At 48.2% G+C, this 6879-nt stretch overlaps 1 pseudogene across 1 annotated transcript; it reads left to right on the plus strand.

Moving 5' to 3' along the window:
- The first annotated feature begins 272 nt into the window (after window positions 1-272).
- Window positions 273-3439, plus strand: LOC123431223 (annotated as a pseudogene). Its single transcript, XR_006623060.1, has 4 exons — window positions 273-519; window positions 775-1062; window positions 1170-1556; window positions 1649-3439. The product of XR_006623060.1 is annotated as a probable alpha-glucosidase Os06g0675700 (transcript).
- Window positions 3440-6879: the final 3440 nt, after the last annotated feature.

The raw sequence follows: 6879 nt of genomic DNA on the forward strand, positions 1-6879 counted from the left end.
CATTAATTATTTTCCTTCTTTAGCAAGTCATAATTAATTTCTTCTTCATCCAGATATACTCCATGTATTTGGAGTTCACATTTGTTTGCATTAATTATTTTCCTTCTTTAGCAAGTCAAAATTAATTTCTTCTTCACTTGGATGAAGCGATAAATCTTCATTTTGAAAGCTTTGAAGTACTGCCTCGTATGGCCTATCTATCTAGAGGTAATCCTAGGAGGCATTAATTTTTTTCCAAACATTTCAGATGATTACTAGCCTATATAAGCCCGAGCGTGCAGTAGATGCTGGACATCACTTGTGTTGCACGCATCATCCACTCATGGCGATTGGCTTGGCATCCACTGATCATTTCGTGCTCCTCACCATCCTCATCTGCCTCCTCGTCCATGATTGCAGCGCCGGCTATGACGTCGAGTCAACCGATACGTCGGGGAAGCAGATGTCGGCCCAGCTAAAGCTCGCCGGCGGGACGACGGAATTTGGGCCGGATGTGAAGAGTCTCAGCCTAACGGCAAGGCAAGTGTGTTTGATCTTTCATTTCAACCAACTAGCTAGCTACTCCCTCCGTTTCTAAATATAAGTCTTTCTAGAGGTTTCAATAATAGACTACATACGGATGTATATAGACATATTTTAGAGTGTAGATTCACTCATTTTGTTCCGTATGTAGGCCCCTAGTGAAATCTTTTAAAAGACTTATATTTAGGAACGGAGGGAGTAGATAAGTTGGTTCTTGCTCGGTACAGATCTGATTCGGTGTCATGGCTGCAGTCTTGAGACAGATAGCCGGCTACGCGTGCGCATCACCGATGCTGACCATCAGCGATGGGAGGTTCCCCAAGACGCCATCCCACGCCCGGCGGCGCCAGGGCCAGAGCCAAAGGGCGTCTTGCTCGACTCACCGGGCAGTGCCTCCATGCCGAGCCACAACACCATGTCCAGCCCGTCTTCGGACCTGAACTTCACCATCCACACCAGCCCGTTCCGCTTCACCGTCTCCCGTCGCTCGACGCATGACATCCTCTTTGACACTTCTGCCAACCTTGTCTTCAAGGACCGGTAAGTTACAAGTGTGTGCCGTTGCAATGTTACCTGGTGTAGCTTGGTTGATCCTCAAGTACATCAATGTAAATCAAGTGATCGATGGACGTGAAATTGGAATGCAGGTACTTGGAGGTGACATCGGCGCTGCCGGCTGACCGAGCATCCCTGTATGGGCTTGGCGAGCAGAAGAAACAGACGTTCCGGCTACAAACACAATGACAGTTTCACACTGTGGAACGAGGACGTGACGTGGTCCGACCAACTGGACCTCAACCTCTACGGCTCGCACCCGTTCTACATGGACGTGCGCTCCGGCGGTGCCGCGCATGGCGTGCTCCTCCTAAACAGCAATGGGATGGACATACTGTACGGCGGATCCCACGTCACCTACAAGGTGATCGGCGGTGTGCTAGACTTCTACTTCTTCGCCGGCCCATCCCCCCTCGCCGTCGTCGACCAGTACACACAGCTCATCGGCCGCCCTGCCCCCATGCCCTACTGGTCATTCGGTACGTACCTTCCTTCTATATATATATATATATATATATATATATCCATTGCTCTCTTGTGCTACGCTCACTGGATCTTGCACTTGTTGTAGGGTTCCACCAGTCCAGGTATGGCTACAAGAACGTGGCTGATCTGGTTGGCGTGGTCGCCGGCTACGCCAAGGCCAAGATCCCATTGGACGCGATCTGGTCGGACATCGACTACATGGACAATTACCAGGACTTCACGCTGGATCCGGTGAACTACCCATCCAAGCAGCTCCGGCCGTTCGTCGACCGGCTCCACAACAATGGCCAGAAATACGTGGTCACCGTACACCCGGCTATCAAACGGCAAGCAGCACCTCACGAGGACTTGTTCCTCAAGCGGAACGGCGCCAACCTGGTAGGCGAGGCGTGGCCAGGCGAGGTCTACTTCCTGGACTTCATGAACCCGCGCAGCACCGAGTACTGGGCACGAAAGATCTCTGAGTTTCGGCGGACCATCCCTGTCGACGGGCTCTGGTGCGACATCAAAGAGCCGTCCAACTTCAAGGACTGGCAGCCTCTCAATGCGTTGGACGACCCGCCCTACCGCATCAACAACTCCGGCTTTCACCTTCCCATCAACTACAGGACAGTGCCGGCCTCTACGGTGCACTACAACAACGTGACCGAGTACGACGCGCACAATCTCTTCGGCCTCCTCCAGACGCAGGCCACGCACGCCGGGCTGCTCAGGGACACCAAACGCCGCCCCTTCGTGCTCACCCGCTCTACCTTTGTCGGTTCCGGCCGTTACGCCGCGCACTGGACAGGCAACAACGACGCGAGGTGGGACGAGCTTGCGCGCTCCATCAACACCATCCTCAACTTTGGACTCTTAGGCATCCCCATGATGGGCGCCGACATCTGCGGCTTCAACGGCAACACCACCCAGGAGCTCTGCAGCCGCTGGATTCAGCTCGGCGCATTCTACCCGTTCGCCAGGGCCCATGCGGAGAAGACAACCCTACGGCGAGAGCTCTATGTGTGGGAGTCGACGGCACGGTCGGCGAAGAAGGCGTTGGAGATGCGCTACCGGCTGCTCCCCTACATCTACACGCTCATGTACGAGGCGCACACGACGGGTGCGCCCATCGTGCGCCCGCTCTTCTTCTCCTACCCGCACGACAACAACACCTACGGCGTGGACAGGCAGTTCATGCTCGGCCGCGCCGTGCTTGTCTCTCCAGTGCTAGAGCCCGGCGCCAAAACCGTCGACGCCTATTTCCCCGCCGGCCGGTGGTTCAATCTTTACAACCAGTCCGTCGCCCTCACCATGAAGGCCGGCAAGCGCGTCACCCTCCCGGCGCCAGCGGACTTGGCAAACGCGTACCTGGCCGGCGGCAACATCCTACTACTGCAGCAAGCGGGCCTCACCACGTCCGCCGCACGCCAGGGTGATCTCCACCTCCTTGTGGCGCTCGCGGAGAACGGGACGGCCAGCGGGGAACTCTTCTTGGATGACGGCGACTCGCCGGAGATGGGCGGCGTGGGAGGCAATTGGACCCTCGTGAGATTCAGCTGCGACAGGGAAGAGAGCAAGGGCACCATCACAACCAAGGTGAGTTCACATGTGGTGCGAAACTCATACGCGCCGACTCGGGCGCAGGTCATCGACAAGGTGGTCATCATGGGGCTGCAGTCGCCACCAAAGAGCTTCACCATCTATGTAAACAACGTTGAGCTCAAGGCAGCCCACACCATGTCCCGGACCAGTGGAGTGTTCAGCGTCAGTGGAATGGCGCTGGCAATCGGAGACAAGTTCGAGATCAAGCTCGTCATGTCCCATTAATTAACATTGAGACCATCTGTGTATATTTTTTGATCTGAATAAAAACAAAAGTTGAAGATTTCTAGTATCACATGTGCCAGTTCTAACATTAATTCGTCCCGCCAGCAGCTTCCACTCTCATTTCATGGAAGCACATCCAGGTATTTAAGGAACCCATAAGACGCTCAGTTACTGGGACATTTTTTTTAACAATCACGGGGGAGAGGATCCCCACCTGAATATTTTAAGTCGAGGTCTTAATTCGCATGGTGATTTGTTGGGTACGGTTATATCTCAGTCGACTCGGATTTAAACAAGTCTCGATCAAGTTATAGAACATTTTTTTTAACAATCACGGAGGAGAGGATCCCCACCTGAATATATTACCCAAATGCCAAAAAAGGCGAGTTACATCATAGAGACACGTCCGCCTCCCTACTGATGGGGTCTTTAAATCTAAAGACCCAAAGAGTAAAGTCTGAAACAATGTTACGAAGGGTAGAGAGGGGAGTGAAACTCGTTATGAAAAACACGAGCGTTTTTAGAGTCCCACAACTTTCATAGGATGCCGAGAGCGACGGTAGACCAAACGTTGATGTCAAGACCAAACGGTGTTTCAAATCATGCATTTTGATTTACTAGATAGGATGTGTCTAGGTCTCAGTCGACTGAGATTCGTGAAGTCTCAGTCAAGTAGTATAGTATGTAAGAAGGAAAAAACTGAAAAAATATTTTATCTATCCAAACCTCAATGCAAAATCAACGGATTATAGTATCGAGTGAGACTTCGCGAAATCTAAGTCGACTGATTTTTAGCAAAGGTAACCAGCAGAATTGTGTAACCATTGTTGCTTCTGTTACTAGGACATTTTTGAACTTGTTGCATGAGCATACATTAAGGCCTAATAGAGAGAGTTAGGCTTAGAGTTGGCTGCTTCGTGATGGCTTTCATGATATGGTGCTTCGTGATGGCTGCTTCGTGATGGCTTAGAGGTGTGGGAGAAACGTGTCGTCCGGCTAACTCCAATACACAAATGAAATAGTAAAATATGTGTCATACGTACATTCCTTGGTAGTTGGGTTGCGTATACTGCTAAGCATGACAACTAAACATGTTTAATCCTGACAATCAAGTAATTAGAATATGACAACTAAACATATGTTTAAAATCTGGTCACTAAGTGTGCAACTAACTATTTTTTGAGAGGACGCGACTGAACTATTTTAAAAGAAACAATTAAGCATTTTTAATTTTGACAACTAAACATGTTTAATTCCGACCGAAAGCTAATTATAACATGACAACTAAAATGTTTAAAATCTGGCAACTAAGTTTGCAGCTAAGTTTTTCTTAAGGAGGAAATTGAGCATTTGTAATTTTGGTAACTAAACATGTTTAATTTTGACAACCACGTAATTGTAATATAAAAAATAAGCATGTTTAATATCTGGCCACTAAACATATTTAATTCTGACAATCAAGTAATTGCAGTATGAAAAATAAGCATGTTTAAAATCTGGCAACTAAGGACCAAACTTACCATTTTAATTTTGTGGCCAAATACTTGGAATCTAACAAGTATATTTTTGAATTTGGTAACCAAGTACTACTCATGGTTACATGTAAGCAGAAGTGCTTCGTCTGTGTATAGACAGTGTAGTAAGTGTTGCATAGAAAACAAAAAAATTCCTACGCACACGAAGACCATCCTGGTGATGATCATCTACGAGAGGGAGATCGGATCCACATACCCTTGTAGATCGCTAAGTGGGAAGCGCTAAGAAATGCGGTTGATGTAGCAGAACGTCTTCATGATCCAAATCGCCGTCGTCCCACGACCCGTCCCTATCTAGCGTCGAACGGACGGCACCTCCGCGTTCAACACACGTACAACTCGATGACAATCTCCGTCTTCTTGATCCAGCAAGAGAGATGAAGAGGTAGCTGAATTCTCTGGCAGCACGACGGCGTGGCAGTGATGTTGGTGTAGCTACTCCGGCAGGGCTTCGCCGTGCCGTACCGATCTAGCTACGAGGTGTCACAAAGTAGTGGAGGGAGAGAGGGTTGCACAAAGGCTTGAGGTGCAAAAACCCTAAAACCCTCCACTATATATAGGAGGAACCAAGGAGGAGCCTTCGGCCGAGGCAAGGAGGGAGGAGTCCTCCTCCAATTCGGTTTGGTGGAGGACTTCTTCCTATCTTGTCCGCCTCCTTCTCTTTTTTCCTTCTTTATTATTGCCTTGGCCGAAATAGTCTTATTGGGCTGGCCTCACCAGCCCACTAAGGGTTGGTGTGCCACCCATGGACCTATTTGGTTCTCTTCCGGGTGGGTGGCCCCTCCCGGTAAAACCCCGGAACCCATTCGTCACTCCCGGTATTTTACCCGTAATGCCCGAAATCTTTCCGGAAGCCAAATGCAACAATCCTATATATCAATCTTCGTTTCCGGACCATTTCGGACACACTCGTGACATCCGGATCTCATCCGGGACTCCGAACAACATTCGGTTACCAACATCAACAATTCAACTATACCGAAAACGACACCGAACCTTAAGTGCGCAGACCATGCGGGTTCGAGAACTATGTAGACATGACTGAGACACTCTCTAGTCAATATCCAATAGCGGGACCTGGACGTCCATATTGGATCCTACATATTCTACGAAGATCTTATTGGATGAACCTCTATGTCAAGGATTCACACAATCCCGTATATCATTCCCTTTGTCCTTCGGTATGTTACTTTCCCAAGATTCAATTGTCGGTATAGCCATACCTATTTCAATCTTGTTACCAGCAACTCTCTTTACTCGTTCCGTAATACAAGATCCCGTGGCTAACTCTTTAGTCACATTGCTTGCAAGGCTTGTTTGTGATGTTGTATTACCGAGTGGACCCCGAGATACATCTCCCTCACACGGAGTGACAAATCACAGTCTTGATCCATGCTAACTCAACGGACACCTTCGGAGATACATGTATAGTACCTTTATAGTCACCCAGTAACGTTGCGATGTTTGATACACACAAGGTATTTCTACGGTGTTAGTGAGTTACATGATCTCATGGTCATAGGAATGTATGATTGACATGTAGAAAACCATAGCAACAAAATGGCACGATCATATGATACGTTTATAGTTTGGGTCTTGTCCATCACATCATTCTTCTAATGATGTGAAGAATGATGTGATCCCGTCATCAAGTGACAACACTTGTCTATGGCTAGGAAACCTTAACCATCCTGGACCAACATGCTAGTCAACTAGAGGCTCACTAGGGACATTGTTTTGTCTATATATCCACACATGCATGTATGTTTCCATTCGATACAATTATAGCATTGATAATAAACGATTATCTTGAAACAGGAAATATAATAATAACTATTTTATTATTTCCTCTAGGGCATATTTCCAACAGTCTCCCACTTGCACTAGAGTCAATAATCTAGCTTCACATCTCTATGTGATTTACAATGTAATGAATCTAACACCCATACAGTTCTGGTGTTGATCATGCTTT

Source organism: Hordeum vulgare, chromosome 2H (assembly GCF_904849725.1).
Source record: "Hordeum vulgare subsp. vulgare chromosome 2H, MorexV3_pseudomolecules_assembly, whole genome shotgun sequence".
In the NCBI taxonomy this organism is placed as follows: Eukaryota; Viridiplantae; Streptophyta; class Magnoliopsida; order Poales; family Poaceae; genus Hordeum; species Hordeum vulgare.